We start from the raw sequence: 18636 nt of genomic DNA, 5'->3' as shown, positions 1-18636 counted from the left end.
TAAAAATTCAATAAAAAAATATTTACTGGAAGAAAAAATTTCAATTTGCGCAAAAAAAAAAATTGACGAGAAAATATAATAATTGTGTAAAAATTTTTTTGAATACAAAATTAACAGAAATTTTTGTTAATTTTTCAAAATTACATATAAATAAATAAACAATTTTATAAAATTTTTTTTGTAGAAATTTGTTTCATTTCATTTTTTAGTTATAAAAATTCTAAACAATATTCAAATAATGTTTTTTTTTTTTTAATTTGTAATTTTTTTAAAAACCTTATACAATTTTAATAATTTTTTATTTTATTTTTTAAAACAAAGATTTTATTCAATATAATTATTTTTTTTTGAAAATTAAAAAAACGATAATTTAGGTAAAATGTTAGGACAAATATGTTTTTAAAAAAAAGCAAAGAAAATTTGTAAATAATTAACAACCTAATTGGAAATATAAAATTTCAAAAAAATTTAATTTTTTTTAAATTGTTTTTTTTTAATTTCTAAAAATTAAAAAAATATTTTTTGTTATTGTTTTGATTTTTTACAACTAATAAAATGAAGAAATCAAAAAAAAAAACTTAAAAACGACATATTATAATTTTATTTTCTTCATTTTATATTCTCCAATAATTTTAAAAATTAATTTTCCATTAGAAAAAAATTTTGTAAAAAATATTTTTTTAGGAAAATCAAGAAAACAAAAAATCAACACCTATATTTAAAATAGCATTTGGTGTATTTTTTTATTGAATTTTTAAAAGTAATAAATTAATTATTTTAATTTTTTTTTAATATTTTGTTTGCAAAATTTCTGAAATTTTTATTGAATTAAAAATCGTTTTTTAAATTTATTTTTTTTTTTTGTAAAACATTAAATTTTAAAATTAAAAAAATGTTCAAACCAAAAATAAATAAATATAAAACGTCATCCGATATATTTTTTTTAATTAAAAAAAAATTTTTTTCTATTTACCAACCTTTTAAAATATTTTTTTTTTAATTTTTTCCGTCATTAAAAATTATTTTTTTAACAATTTTAATTTTTTCCCCTATTTAATAGGCAATTTTTGAGTTAATTACATCTTCCCAACTCTGTAATTAATATTAGTTGCACTCTATGTGTGTGTATGGGAGAGAGAGAGCCTGAGTGTGGAATTTTTGTGTGGAGATGTTCTAACCCCCCTCAACTGTTAAGAAGATGCACATTAAAGCTTTTATTTTGTGGTCTTCCTCTTCCGTGTTTTAAACGACACACAGGCAGAACAACCGCGAGAGAGAGAGAGAACTTAAGTGAGAGCTCAAGAGAATGATTTTTAGCGGAAAGAGTATAAATTAACGCATGAGGATAATAGTATTTTGGGATGTGCACATTATTTTTTTATTAATAAAAAAAAATTATACGATAAAAAACTTACATGAAAAAAATGAACACAATATTTTTATTTTTATAATTTTTTTTATAAATTAATTGAGTTTTTTATAAATTAATTATTTTTTTATAAATTACTTAATTTTTTTGGTTTGTTATTTGCGAGCGCAAGGATCATTTGTTCTTTATTGCGTAAAAATCCATTTGCTAAATAAAAACGTTTTGTAAAAAATCTCTTTCATTGTTGAAGTCACCATTTTTTTTATTTTCTGTTTAAAAACTTTTATTTTTTTAATAAAATTGTTTGACTTTCCCTTTTTTGAAAATTTATTATTTTAAAAGAATAATAAAAGGGGTCTTGTCTCTTCAATTAGAATACAACTTTTCATTTCTTCCACTGCAAATCAATGCGCAACTAGCTTTTCATTTCTATTTATTTTGCTTCAGCTATTGACAACGTTCTCTAGACGCACCCGTTTATACTGTTCAATAACGTAACATAACCGTCCGAGCCACTTGCAAAAACATTCTAAATGCCGAAACATGCGGAAAACTGCGAAACCGCGAAAAACGTTTAACTACATAATGCAAAAAAAAAAACTAATAACAACAACTGCAACAAAAAAACTATTCGGCAAAAATAAGCTACGACACCACACTGTCCGTCAGTCATATGCACGGCAGTGCAAGCTTCTATTCTAGTTGTATTGGTGTTAGTTGGCTAGCGGTCCCGAAGCGCCTCAATTGATAATAACAATGATGATATGATCATCATCGTCATTTGTGTGTGAGTGTGTGTAGTTAGCGCAGAAGAATTAAACGACCACCGACATTAGCTCTTCTTTGTTATACCCCATTTATTGGTGGTGTAGGTCACAACAATAACACTAAAAAACAGGAACAGCTTTTATAAATATTGAAATCCTAGCCGTAGAGATAAGATAAGCCATTTTTTAATAATAATAATATTTTAGATTGGTATCATAAATTATTATTCTTTTTTTATATTGAAAAGCTTTAGGAGGCAGCCGGCTTGTGAAGGGCGGGGAATTGTTGTGACAATTTTTTTTTGAAATGGCGCCATAATTTTTTGTTATTTTTTCCGCTTGGCAAGAGAGATATTTTTAAAATTTAAAAAAAAAAACAGGGAATTGAAGAAGTTCAAATAAAAAAATGTCAACAATTTTTCTTAAGAAATAATTTTTTATAACCTTAAAATATAAAAAATTTCTTCCAGAATAATATTCCCATTAAGAAAAAATTTCTCTCTAAAAAGGAATATTTTTTCCCAAAAGGAAAATATTTTTTTTTCAATAGGGAATTATGTTTCCCCCAGAAGGAGATTATTGTTTCATCAAGGGTATTATTTTTATATCATTACGATGTCACTTATGTCTAATAAGTGTCACTTTTATATGTCATATTTATTAAGAACTTTCTTCCCTATGTCTAAATATTTACCGGTATTACAAAAAAAAAAAAAAAAGAAATCCGACCACCCTTAAATCGTCTATAAATTTTCATATATACTATATATTCGAACAAGGAAGTATTGCTTGTCACTCTCTGATTATATGAAAAATGAAAACGAAACGACATGTCTATGTCTGTTTGTGTGTTGGTCAGTCTGTCTGTGTAATTGACAAAAAAATGCATTTCAAAGTGTTTATTCGTAAATAAATACTATATAATGCAAAGCAAATTTCTACTGAGAGAGTAGATTCTACTGAGGAGAGTGAGAAGAGAGCAAACAAGAGAGTGCATATAATCATGATTTGTAATTGCAGAAAAAAATACAAAAACACACATAATATGAAGACGACATTAATATGCTGTATTAGATGACCATAACAATGAGGTATATATAGTCTGGCAGGTATATTAGGGTGGAACGAAAGAAATTGAAGCACAAAAAAACAATTTTTAAAAATTTTAATTATTTTTTTCAAATTGAGATTTTTATTGGAAATTTTTATGACCATAAATGGGAGATATTAGGGTGGAACGAAAAAAGTGAAAAAAATAATTTTCGAAATTTTTGTGTTTTTTTTTAAATTTAAACTTTTACTGGATATTATGATGGCCATATACATATAGGTGGGAGATATTTGGGTGGAATGGAAAAAAATGTTATATAAAAATTATTTTTTTACAAAAATCTGAATTTTTACTGTAAATTGTTATGACCATATATAGATGTGATATATTAGGGTGGAACAAAACTTTAATACGTAAGAATAATTTAAAAAATTCAAATTTTATAAAAAATTGTCATTTTTACTGCAAATTATAATGATATTAGGGTGGAACGAAAAAATTGAAGCACAAAAAATTATTTTAAACATTTTATTTTTTTTTCAAATTGGGATTTTTATTATTGGAAATTATTATATTATATATAGATGGGCGATATTAAAGAAAAAAAATTATTTTAAACATTTTAATTATTTTTGTCAAATTGAGAAAAAAAAATAATATTTGAAATTTATTTTTTTTTCAAATTTAATTTTTTTTCTGTATATTGGACATATGAAAAAATGTGACATAAAAAAATTTAAAAAAAATCTGAATTTTTACCGCAAATTATGATGACCATATATAGATGCGATATATTAGGGTGGAGCGAAAAAAAAGTAATATAAAATAATAACTTCAAAAATTGAAATTTTACAAAAATTTGTCATTTTTACTGGAAATTATTAAAAATATTAGGGTGGGACGAAAAAATGTGATATAAAATAAAAAAATTTAACAAAATTGAAATTTCATAAAAATTACATTTTTAATGCCAATAATGTATATAGACAAAGGATATTAAGGTGTATCGAAGAAAATGTTAAAAAATAATTAAAAAAAAATTGAAACTTCTATGAAAGTAAATTTTTACTGAATATGAAGATGATCAATTAAATTTTTTTAGAGATGAGTTACAATTTATAGGGTATTTTTTGAATATTCTTTATAAAAAAATGACTCTTAAAAAATTTTTTTAAGAGTTTATTTTTTCTCCTGTAATTTTTTAATTAAATAATTTTCCCCTCCTAGATTTTTTCTACCTTCTTGGAGTTTTTTCTTAATTTTATTGAATTTTTTTCGTCCCACCCTAATAGTATTCTAAATGAAGGGATTTTTTTATTGTTCAGATTTTATTTTTTTCTATTGTAAATTAATGTTTTAATATTTTAATGTAATAATTTTCCCCTTTTAGATTTTTCTATCATTTTAAATTTTTTATGTGATTTTTGTTTTTGGACTTTCATTTTGTTTGTTTTTTTAAATATATATTTTTTTAATTTTATTTTTTTTTGTCCAACCCTAATAACATACCATGTAATGCCGGCAATAAACGAACGTCAGTTGGTTATTAGAAGATCTCATAATTTTTTTAGTTTGCATTTTCTCACTTCTATACCCTCATGCTCTCTCAGTCTCTGATATGATTTTTTTCTGAGTGTGTATGTGTGTGTTGTGGGGGAAAATATTATTTATAGCTAAGTGTATTGTAAACAGCGCGCCAAATAAAACGGTTTATTTGCCACTTTTTTTTATTCCTACATTTTAAGCGCTATTACAAAATGAAGATGACAGAGACGTTGGCGCTCAACATAGCAAAAAAAAACTCACACATCTCTTTTGAAGGACATTTCATTTTATTGAAAAAAAATCGCTAGATAATGTTGTTCGAGCACATTCATAGGCGACGGCTAACCGTCCATTGGATGATTTTGTTTTCATATGATAAGAATGCATGTGAGTATGTGTGCATGGGTGTGTGTGTCTCTACACAATTGCATTGACATTCAACTTGAACGAATTGTAAAACAAATAGCAAATCAAAAGGAAAAGAAAAAAATGAAAACAAATAAAAACTAGAATGCGGACGCTCACCTTTTGAGGAAGGGAATTTGTTTCTTTTAATTTTTTTTCTAAATAGAAATTTTATTAATTAAAAAAACAATAATTTTTATAAATGTTTTTTTTTTTTGCAAAAATATGTTTTTTTGTGATAATATTTTTTTATGCTTTATTTTATTATTTTTTGTTTCAAGGTCATGATGCGCTTTAATGCTTTTCTGTCCACTTGCGTTATTCTCTAAATGACTTCGTTTAGACATTACTGTAAATTACTCTCAATTTACACAAGTACTCATTGTTAAGATTTCCTGGTTCTCAAATGTCCGCACACACACACACACGCACATATGTGTGTATGTGTAATGACTTTCTCTGTATGATCACAAGGCGGAAAAGTTTTCTTAATTACGGAAACTTATACGCCACCTCATCAGTACCATCATCATCATGCCTGCCATTCATATGAATTGCTCATACGCACCACTTTTCGTGAGTGATCTTGTGGTCATCTTCTAATATTTTGTTTGTGTAAAGGGTGGATAGGAGAGAGAGAGCGCGTGAAAAAAGAGGTATTTGCTACAAGAGATCGTATTATTTTTAAATGCGAGTAGGAAGCAAAACAAAATATGACTTACAAGACAAATGCAATTGTAAAAATTCATAAAATCGAAAACATCAAATGACTAAAGACTTATTTGGCATTTACACTAGGCAACAGAACGGATTATTTGTAAAGATTTTTAAATAAGGAAAATATATTAAATAACAAATTTAAATACAAATACAAAAAAAAAAAATAAAATAAATAAAAATATTAACAAGCCAAGAGTGGAGAGAATCGAAAAAATTATATTTTTGTAACTCAAACTTTATAAAAATTAAAAAAAATAAAATTTTTTTAATCCCCGCTTTATTAAAATTTAAAAAATGTATAATTTTTTAAATCCCCTATTTATTAAAAATATGTTTCAAAAAATATGATTCAAAAATACATGCATTATTAAAACACTTTTTCTTTAAATTAAAAAAAAAAAAAAAAATTAAAGAACTCCTCTTTTTTCAAATTTTAAACATTTAAGAATAAATAAAAATATTTTTTTACTGACCCTTGTTTTGTGAAAAAATATATTTTTTTAGGTTTCAAAAAAAAAAAATAAAAAAAAATAAAGTAAAAAAAAATAAAGAACTCCTCTTTTTTAAATTTTAAATATTTATGAATAAAAAAATATTTTTTTACAAACTCTTGTTTTGTGAAAAAATATATTTTTAACGTTTCAAAATATATATATATATATATATGTAAAAAATACAAATTTTTATGAAACATATAAAAAATGTGATTTTATCAATTTTTTTATTGCATATAATTTTTTTTTAAATCCAAAATATTTTTTTTTTTAAAAAATAGGAATTTTTTTGGCACTAAATTTTGGTATGATTTGTAATTTCTCAATAATATAATAATTTTTCATTTTTATTTATTTCATTTTTTTTGTTCTCCTGTGTTTCATGATTTTCTAGCCGGCACTGCTGTTGCTAAAATCGTTTTTGTATTATTGTTCTAGTTTTGTGTATTAAAAATGCGTGCCAAGTGCAAGTGCAAAAATTAGCAATGCAAACCACAACAATTGCGGCGAATGCACATTTTTTTCTAATTTTAAAATAGTTCTCTTTTGAAAAAATACAACAAAAAAACAACATCAGCAATAAAAGGCGGTGGTGGCGGCGCCGTTTGCCAATAAACCAGCAAAAGCTATGAAATAATGGCAAATGAAATGAAAAACATCTACGACGCGATAGCGTTTCGATAAAAAAAAATCAACAGCAACACAACTATGAATGGGGTCTGGCGACCAATAGATCTGAAATTTTATGTTTTCATTTTAGATTTTTCAAAAAAAGAAAAGAATTGCGTTGCTATTTTGGCAAAACCAGCTATGTGATGATTGTGATGACAAGAGCTAAGGGGGAGAGGAACAAGGTTTTAGACAGCATTATGGCGGCAATGGTTGTAAAGCATCTGCTGCCATAAAGCCAACCAAAAACACAAAACAAAAACAAAAAAATAATAAATGATGCAATCATCAACCAGGAAGTATGTAATTTTATTTATTTTTTTTTTTTGTTACAAAAAGAAATACCAAGGGATGATGATAATGATAATTATATAAAAAAATAATAACAACAAAAAAGTCAATATTATTATTAGCAAGGTGGTAATGATTAATTTATTTCAAAATCACCAGCAAAAAAATTAAAAGAAAATAAAATAAAAAAACGTCATTTTATTTACAAAAGCCCATCCAACTGCTCTTTATCGTTATTTGTTGCTGCACTCCATCATGTAATGCGGTTTCACTCTGAGTTATTTTTTTGTTTTGTTTTGTTTATTTTTCCATGCACTCGTTATTTGTTGCCCTCTCTCTCTCATGCGCTCTCATGCTCTTGCCCATTTTTTTTATCTCAAACCTCTAACTAAATTCTATGTAAACACACAAAGCTTTACAAATGAAATTGATAAGCTTTCAAGGCCATCACAGTGTTTTTTTTTCATCTTCTCTCTAATACAATGCACTTAGTGTGTAGTGTTGGGTAAATATGTAAGTGCATGTAGCGTGATATGTGTGTGCATGTGTTTGTTTGTTTGTGCATTAGGGAAGAGCAACCAGAAAGAACAATGCAATGCACAATATTAAGTAAATATAGGAAATCTTTTTTTTTATTTGTCTGATTTTGTTTTGTTTAAATAAAAACGAAGCAATTGAAAAAAAAATTAAATGAAATGTAAAGTAAAGTAAAAGTTTGCTTCTCTGAGCGAGGAGGAGAGAGAGGTATTTTAAGTGGGAAGCAGTAGTTTGAAGAAAGTATAAATTTCCTGGTGTGATAGTTTTTATAAAAAAAAAACGTAGAATTTTACAACCTTTGACATCTAGCCGGTATTGATTTCGAAGTTTTGGGAAACTCCTGGTTTATTGGAATTTTTTAATTGGAAAAATTTTCATTATTAAAAAAAAATAAGGTTTATATTTGACCGTTTTACTTTAGAAATTATTAGAAAAAACATAAATTTTCCATAAAAAATACTAAATTGGAAATTTGACCAATTTTTGGAGGTTTTGGGCCATTTTACCCAAAATTGGTACAAAAAGTTAGAATTCCATTTAAATGTTTAAAATATATGTTGCGTACAAGCTAAATTCGCCAAAGAATGTATATTTGAGAATTTGGTCGATATTTTTATACCAATTGATATGTTTGTTCGGGTTTTGGTAAATTTTGTATTTTTACTTAAATTTTAATTTTATACAATAATGTCAATATTTAGAAACAAAAAAATTCCAAATAATTAAATTTAGGAATATTGAAGATTTTGGAAAATTTTACTCAAAATTAATAGAAATTATTTTACTTAAGCTAAATTTTTATTCAAAATTTGTCGAAAATTATAATTTGGTCGGTTCTTGGCATTTTTTTATAGAATTGTTTTTTTTTATACAATTACACGATTTTAACCAATAAATGTGTCATTAAAAAAAAATTCCAAAGAAAAAAAAGGATGAAAACATAAATTTTAGAATTTGGTCGGTTTGGGTATTTTTGGGTATTTTTAGGTTTTTTTATATTTGATTTTTTATGAATTATAAGTATAAACAAAATGTTGAAATTTAGAGTTCTGATCGATTTTTTTTTATTATTTGGAATTTGGTGTTTTTTGGACATTTTTTGATTTTTTAATTCAACATTTCAAAAAAACTAATAATAATTATAAAGAAATAAATTAAAAAAACTAAATTATAATTGTTTATTATGTCTGATATCAATATAAAATAAAAAAAAATTCTCACAAAGAAATAAGTATAATTTTTTATAAATTTAAATTTGGTCGGTTTTGGGGATTTTTACAATTGTTTGTACTTTTTGAAAAGAAATAATATTTTTGTGTTAATTATACCTATTTTATAATTAAATTACAAAAAATTATATTAAAAAAATAACTAAAAACGGTTTGGTCAAATTCCCCTTTAATTTTTTTATTTATTATTTATTTTTTTATTTTTATTTATTATTTTTTTAATTCATAAATGTTGGTTCAACTTCACTAGAGTCTAATAAGGCATTTTATAGAATTTTACTCCCCAACGTTAAAAAAAAACCCTTTCCCTACATCTCAATTTTACTCCCCAACCCCTTTCGAATCACCTTAAAAAACCCTCTTCCTGCACCTCAATTCTCTTCTCTCTATATAGTGTTAATGGCAAACATCTCCCTCCCTTTACTCCATTGACCTTGAATTTACTGGTGTGTTGTTGTATGTGAGATAATATTTGTCATGTTGTCGTTGTCCTCCATTGTATGCTGTGTGTGTGTGTGTGTGTAAAATTAGGGAGTTGGAGGCTGCGACTCTGTCTACTGTTTCAATCGTTGTTTGCCATCTCTTGCATATCATTGCACTTTAACCTTGAAAAATTGGTAATGTTTTCATCGGCAACAACTTAAAGCGCAGGCGTGCTCCGACATCAACATAAAAGAGTATAAATCTTGTCTCTCCCTAGTTAAGAGAATGCATGCATTCGAATCTCATTGCCATTAGAAAGGGTTGTTATGCATGTTCCTGTAATATGGTGGGGTTGTCTTGCTTGCTCTCTCTCTCCCTCTCTTGCTTGTCTGCTGTTTATGAGAGCTCACATGTTGTCTGAGGTGTGAGTATATTTGTTGTTATTGTCACTTTCGCTTGTATGCAATTACTCGCATATTATTGCTATTGTGCGTGCATGTGTATGCACAAAATACTACACATGCAATGAATGTGTGGTGTGTTGTTCATTTGAATGGGGGGGGTGGAGAATTTGTTGGGGTTGTGGGTGGATGTGATGGGTCGTGTACATTGCAACACGAATGTGTGTAGTAAAATTATATAATTTTTTAATGGAAATATGTGAACTTTGATCGATTTCGAGAAAATGCGAATGAGAAATTGAAAAACGTTTTTTTTTCTTGGAAAATATTATTAAGAAGGTCAGGAATTTTTCAAAAAAAGTAAATAAAAATAAATAAAAACGATTAAATTAAATTAAAGTAAATGACGATTTAATTGACTTTATCAATATATATTTTTGGATAAAATATGCTATATTAATTGTGCGAATTTGTAGTATTTATTGTACTGATTGTTTTGCCATTTCAAAATTATTTATTTTAAAAAAAATAATAAATTTCCTAAAATAAGCCATAATTTTTAATTTTCAATTTTTTTAATTATACTTAATTTTTTATGGTAATAATTTTTTAATGCTGCAAAAATATTTCAATATTTAAAAAAAAAAAAAAAAAAAAAGATTTTAAAATTGACAAAGTTTTTTGTTTTTCACTTTGAAATCAATTTTCTTTAATTTGAAATGCCAATATTCAAAATTTTCATATAAATTTAAATATATGGATTTTTTCAATTTCCTTTATCTGTCATGTTTGTTTCAATCTTTTCAAAATCTACAGCAAAAGTACCCCTGAGTCAATTTTCAAAAAGGGCTTCTTTGTCTAAGAATTCCAATTCAATTCTTATCAGTAATTGTCTTTTTTTTTTGTTTGCCACTATCTCCTTCAAAGCCAATAATAAACAATTAAAATAAAAACGAAAACAACAACAACAAAATATTTAATTAACTATTGCGCAGTGAAAGTGTTTTTTACGTTGCAATTAAAAACATTTGCGGGAAAAAAGGGCGTTTGTTAATGACGATCAGAAAAATATTGCAAACAATTATTTATTCTAAAATTGGTATTCATTTATTTCCGGCTGGAATAATATCAATAACAACAGCAGACTCAGCAGCCTTAGCCAGGACTGAACTTTCAGTTAACCCCAAGTCAAAGTTGAATGAACTTTTGAGAGGAGCGGTAAAGGGGGAGGTAGGTCAATGTAAACGTTAATGGTTTAAGGCATTTCCACATATATGTATATAAATTGTGTAATAAATATTGCCAACAACTTGAGACCGACCTCCAGCCATCCCCTCCCCCTTTGTTTTGGCGAACAACAACAACAACAAAACTTTACCAGACACTGGCTGGTTGTTGTTGTAAAATCCATTGTCTAGTCGCACCCATTTGAATGTCAACAACCAGAGAAAACAAACACGTCAGACAGAAAATTTTTTCCCAAACACACACACATGAACCCTTTTAGTGTTTGGGTTCGCCTTGTATCCTTATGAGTTGCATATGATTTTATTTTATGCTGACTTCCATTGCTTTTCGCTTTTAATACATAAATCGCCCATAACGAATGGCAGGCAGAGGCGAACGCAGGCCGGCTCGGGATCCGGAGGATACTCATAAGTTCATGTTGTTATTGTTCTTGTAGAGTTCAGTGTTCAGGTTATTGAACCAGCGCCAAATCGGTTGTTGACGTTGCCGTTCATTGCCTTTCCATCTCTTTGGTCGTCGTCATCGTCATCGTCCTCGTCGTGGTGGTCGTTTGTATCCTTCGGTATACACACCCAAATGAAAAGCGAAAGACAAACGAGCCAATACACATAGTCTGTGGTGCACAGCTCGCCCCCTTGCCCCCTCCAGCCACTTCTCAGTGTTTTGGCTAGAAAGCAAGAATATTGCACTCTTGCGTCGTCATGTCTAGCCGCTGATGCCACACAAAAAAGGGTCCTTACACAATACAGAGTGTGTAGTGTTAGTGTTACAACAACCCAAGCAAACGGGCGTTGACTTTTCAAACAACAAGAACAACAATAATAATAAAACAGCAGCAACAACAACAACAAACTAAAACCTCGGACAAGGTCCATGGATGCCATGCAGATAGGCAGCCAGTCAGGCTATGCTAAGTTTGTTCCTTTAGAATTTCCATTGCTTTCCATTTTAGTTATAACATAACTGCACTCCTCTCCCCTCCCTTGCGGCGTTTCATGCAATCTGCTCGCTGGCGTCAACGCCATTTGCTTTCGGTCAATGAACTTTTCGGCAAGGCGTCGCGTAGTACGTCTACCATTTGTCTGCAGGAAAATTGAGCAAAGTTTCACTTTTAATTTTCCCCATCATTCACAAAACAACCTCCCCGAAAGTTCACCTATCCCCCCACCGAACCGCTTCAGCCCGGCCCTTCACCGGCAAGGTTTATGACCATCATTGTTGTCGCAGGTTCACGATTACGTTATACGAACGAATGCGCGCGCATCAGCCTGCTTGCCATCCTGTCTGTCTTTGTGCAGATCCTTTTGTGCAGCCAGAACACACACACACGCACACAGACAACACCAGTGATGTTGTGTATGGTTCTGTTCTGTGCATTGCCCTTAATGTTGTTGTTTGTGCTTTCATTTTGTTGGTGCTTTCATTGAAGCTATGCCGGTCATTGAACCTGGCCATGGCGTCAACGTTGTTGCAACAACCAAACAACAACAACAACAAAAGGACAATGGTAGCAGGATTTTGATGATGATGAAGAAGAAGCAGAGTCATTTTCCTTGGACAAAGGGGTGTGTTGGGAAATTTTTATTTTTGGGAAGAATTAATTTTGAAAAAAAAAAAAAAATAGAAAATGGGAGAATTTTAGAATTTCGGGGTGCTGTTATTTAACCACGGGAAATCTTTATGCGTGAGGATGAACTTGGAAATTTTGGGGAACTGTGGTTATGAAATTTGAAAGAGTTTTATATTTGAAAAAAATGTGAATAAAAAAATTTTGTTTTTGGCTATGTGGATAATCAAAAAGGCTTTCCACATTAACCCAAAACCTTAGCCATGTTGTTTGTTTAGGTAAAATGCTTATCCAATTTAGTCTGCATTGTGCGGATAAATTAAAAACGTTATCCATGGTGTGCGGATATGTTCAAAACTGTGTCCACTTTGTGCGGCTAAGCTCAAAATATTATCAAAATTATTCGGATAAGCATAAGACCCTGTTCGGATCAGTTAAAAAACTTTATCCACTATGTGCGGATAAACTAAAAACCCAGGCTGTAATAAAATTAAAACAATTGTGGGAATAAATTCAAAACCTTGTCCAAACCTTTAAAGATTATTTACTCTGTTATGGATAAGCGAAAAACCTTATCCACTTTGTGTGGATAAACAAAAAACGTTATCCACTTTGTAACGTTGTGTGGATAAGCTAAAACCTTGTCAATTTTGCTCGGATAAGCTAAATACATTATCCGCGATCTTTGAATGTGCTAACATCGTTATCCGCATTGTGTGGATAACTTCAAACCCTTATTTACGTAATCTGGATAATCTAAAAATGTTATCCGCGCGCTTATTTCATTATCCCATTATGCGGATAAACTAAAAATCGTTTTTATGCTATTCGGATAAACTTAAATTATTATTCACTTTTTGTGGATAAACAAAAATAATTATCCGTATGATTTGGATAATGCAGAAACATTATCCGCGTTAGGTGGATAAGCTGAAAACATTACCTACACTATTGGGATAATGGAAATACCTTATCCACATCTTTAAAAATGTTATCCATGATACGCGGATAACCGAAAAACCATAGCCCATTATTTCTTGTACCGAAAAAATATTATCCATATTATGCGGATAATATAAAAATATTATCCGTATTATGTGAAGAATAAAAAACATTATCCAAAAAATTATTATTCTCATAAAATCATTATCAACGTAATTTGGATAACATGCAGACATTATCCACGTTATATGGATAACATAAAAACATTATTTGAGTTATACGGATAATAGAAAATCATTATCCGTAACAATTGGATAACAGAAAAATCTTATATACGTTATGTGGATAACATAAAATCATTATCCGTACCATTCGGATAACTGAAAAACATTATCCGCATGACTTGAAGAATCGAAAACATTTATCCAGAGTTGGATAACAGAAAAGAACATTATCCGATATTGGATAACAGATAATTGGATAACAGAATAATTGGACAACAAGATAATTGAATATCAGAAAAATCTTATATAAGTTATGTGGATAACATAAAACCATTATCCGCATGCTTTAAAGAGCCGAAAACATTTATCCAGAGTTGGATAACAGAAAAGAACATTATCCGCACTATGTGGATGATAAAAAATATTATCCGCACTATTCGGATAAAAGAAAAATATTATTTGAATGAGTTCGATAATGGAAAAAACATTATCCGCATGGTTTGAAGAACCGAAAAACATTTATCCAGAGTTGGATAACAGAAAAGAACATTATCCGTAATAATTGGATAAAAAAATATTATCCGTCCTCTTTGGATAATTGGAAAATATTATCTGAATAATTTGGATATCCGTACTATTTGGATGATAAAAAAAACTGTATCCGTCCTATGAGGATAACAGGAAAATATTGTTTTAATAACAGAAAACATTTTCCTTGGACAAGGGAAATAAATTAAAAATAATTTAGATAATAAAAAAAAACTTTATCCACTCCATTTGGAATGCTTTTTTCATTTTTCATTACTTTGGATAATAAAAAAAATCGTTATCCGTTTTATTTAAATGATCCGCACTATCAGGATTACAAAAAAAATAACATTATCCAAAAATAATGGATAAAATAACCCCAAGTATTTTGAGTAATCAAAATAAATTAATAATTCACAGATGAATTTTTGTCGTTACACCCTATGATCGGAATGAAATCAACAACAAACATTAGCATTCAACCCAGACCTGCACAATAAGAAATGACTTGCTGCGTTGCCACCCCCTTTTCGTTTGGCCACGGAAAGTAAATTTTGTCGCGGTGACGTTGCCTTGTCTTTTCAGGCCCACACTTTTCATTAAAAAAAAAATAATTTCCAAATAATAAAAATATTTTTCTAAGAATATTTTTTTTAAAAAAACCAATTTAAAATAATTACAATAGATTCTAAAAATTATTTACCTTGCTGTAGCTGGTTGTTGTAAGGAATAATTTTTGTTTTTTTTTTATTAAATATTTTTTTTTATATAAACTAAACTTATAGATGTAATGATTGCTTGCTTATAAATGTAATTACAAATTATCAGTCTTTCACTCTCTCAGTTTTGTTGGTATTTGCTTGTTGTTGTTTAATATTTTTTGTTTTATTGTTGTATTCTAGGATAGTCCTTTACGGCAGTCTCTTGAAATTCGTGTCTTTTCTGTTCGTTTTAGGTTTGTTTTAAACGCGATTTAAATATATTCACAAATGCAAAGATATCGCGAAAATATAAAGGATATCGTCGCAACAATTTACTGAATCCTGAACACATTGCGGTGGCACAATCTCTCATCAATTTCACTTCGAAGGAATTCTTTTCAAAGATGTCAAATGCAATTCTAGATTTTTCGTTTCAATTTTTTTTTTTGGTTTTTGTTGTTCATATATACGTATGTACACTTGTCTTGAGTTTGTTGTAAAAATCTATTGATAACTTATTACTAGAGATGATGAGCATGTTGTTGTTGTTGGTTTTTTCCTTGAATGATGATCTTTGAATGGTTTGAATTATTTTTAATTTGTTTTTCGTTTATAAAAAATCAGTCTTCTTTTACTTCGTTTAGTTGGTTGTGTGTGTGTGATTTATTTTCTTGTTTTTGTTGTTGTTGCCGCTGCTGTTTTATTTCGAAAACTATGCTAGAGAGAATTTTTATGGTTAGGCATGACCTGCCCTACACGTTAGCAGCCCGGGATAGGACTAAATCTACGAACAGTTAGAACTTTCAATGCTGCTGTCAGTTGCGTTGTGTGTTTGGGCCTTTGCAGATTTTCGACAAAGGAAAGCAAGGAATCTGCACCAACAATTCCTATCTGTGTTTTGCAAATGCACTCACACACACACACATAGCAATGTTTTTGTTCTTGCTCTCCTTTAAGCTTCGTATGCATTCGTGTTTGATATGGTAAAAAAATGCTTGCATTTTTGTTCGTGTCATATTGTCGAGCCGAGTCGTATCGTGTTGTTTATTGTTTTGTTTCCTTTTTTGTAACAGACACAGACACGCACACACACGGACACTTATGCTGCTGCCAGACAACGGAGAAAGGCAACAAAAGCAAGAACAACAACAAAAACATTGCTTAGACATTTTCGCAACTCTGCAGAAAGTTTGACTTGAATCTTTGTTGTGTCGGGTCGTCAACCTTTTTAGTGTTGATGTAGGGAAGTTATGTTTTGTTGGTGGGGTGGGGTGGCGGTCGGGTGGAGAATAAGGGCAGGTCGACTGACTGGCAATATGGGGTCCTAGAACGGGGAGATTATGCAGCAGTCATAAAAACCATTCATAAGATATGGTGGCTGGGTGTAAGACAGCGATTTTTTTCATTGAACATAAACACACAGAGAGAGAGAGAGAGAGGCAATGCAAGAGAGGACTAGAGAACCCAAATGGGAGAGAGAGTGATTGAGACGTATAAAAAGAGAGCTGTTTGCAAACTATAACTTTTTAAATAAAATTGAATGAAATGCCACATATTGTGTTTAGAAATTTGAAGAAATTTAGAAAATGTCAAATACTTGTATAAAACTTGTGTAAAACGTAACAAATGTCGCAAAATGCCAAAAATTTGAAGAAAAATATTTAAAATTAGTCTCAACAGCTTTTGTATAGTTTTTAAAACAAAAAAAAATGTATATTGGCAGCAAACGTCGTAAATCTCGTAAACCTGTATAAAACGTATAAAACTTGGAAAAATGAATACAATTTATGTTTTACATATTGTAAATAATTCAATAAAATTGTTGAAAAGTTTTTTTACAAAAAATTTTTTTTTTTTTTTTGGAAATGTCGAGGATGTTGTAAACCTGTATAAAACGTATACAACCCGACAATATTAGTATTTTGATAATTTTAAACTAAAAGCTTTTTAACATAAAATTGAATGAAATGCCAAATATTGTGTTTAGAAATTTGAATAAATTTAGAAATTGTCAAATACTTGTATAAAACTTGTGTAAAACGTAACAAATGTCGCAAAATCCCAAAAATATAAAACAAAATATTAGGCTCAACAGCTTTTGTATTGTTGTTTAAACAAAAAAAATCTATTGGCAGCAAACGTCGTAAACCTGTATAAAACGTATAAAACTTGGAAAAAGGAATACGATTTATGTTTTACATTGTAAATAATTCCATAAAATTTTTGAAAAGTTTTTTAAAAAAAAAAAAAATTTTGGAAAAGTCGAGGATGTTGTAAACCTGTATAAAACGTATACAACCCGACAATATTAGTATTTTGATCATTTTAAACTAAAAGCATTACTATAAACTTGGTAACTCCAAATTTTTAAGTTTGTATGAAATGTATAAAATGTCATTAATATGTATAAAATGTGTGATAATGTATAAAACCTAACAAACGTAATGTTTTACATATTCATTAATCATATTTGGATAATTCCATAATTTTTTTGGTTTTTTACATAAAAAACAAATGAATGGAAAAGTCGTGGATGTCTTAAATATGTATAAAACGTATAAAATCGGGCAAAATTAATATTTTGACAATTTTAAACTAAAGGCATCAATACAAATATTGCAATTTAAAATTTTTAAGTTTTTGTCTGACATATATAAAATGCCAAAAATATGTATAAAAATGTCATATATTGGTAGATAATGTATAAAATCTCTCAAAATGGATGGTTTACATATTGTAAATAATTCAATAACATTTTTGAGAAGATATATATAGAGAAATAAAAAAAGGTGGGGAAGTCATGGATGTCGTTAACCTGTAGAAAACGTATAAAACCGGGCAAAATGAATATTTTGATTAAAAACATCAATACAAACATTGCAATTCAAAATTTTTAAGTTTGTATGAGATGTATAAAATGTCATAAATAGGTATAAACGTGTATGAAAATGATATATATTCGTAGATAATGTATAAAACCTAATAAAACCAATTTTTTACATATTAAAATAATCGTATACAAGTTTTTGAAGTTTTTTTGAGATTGTATAAAATGTCGAATAAATCTCAAATTGACATTTTTACTAATTGCATAATTTTTAAATAAAATTTTTGACAATAAAGTCCAACAAACTAGCAAAAATGTTGGGAAATTCTAAAATTTACAATTGTATGGTTTTTAATTTTTTTTTTTGACAAAAATGTCGTAAACTTGAAAAAATCTTATTTTGACCTTTTTAATATAAAGATTATTATAAATTGCCATTTGCTCATTTTATTTTTGTTGATGTTCCTAAAAAAATATTTTTTTTCAAATTTTAAAATTTTTAAATTTTGCTTGTCTTTAGGGTTTTATTAGAATTTTATTTCCCATATCCCTTATCCATCATTTTGTCTTCTTCTCTATTAATTGAATGAAATCCTAATCAACAAATTTCCCATTCATGCTGTTGTAGTTCGTTTTTTATTTATTATTTATTTTATTTTATTATTTCATTCATATGTAGATTTTTTTTATTTATATAA

This window comes from Musca vetustissima, unplaced genomic scaffold (genome assembly GCF_032173495.1).
Source record: "Musca vetustissima isolate MV318-11 ecotype Yass unplaced genomic scaffold, APGP_CSIRO_Mvet_v1 utg22990, whole genome shotgun sequence".
Classification (NCBI taxonomy): Eukaryota; Metazoa; Arthropoda; class Insecta; order Diptera; family Muscidae; genus Musca; species Musca vetustissima.
This window is presented reverse-complemented; position numbering follows the sequence as displayed.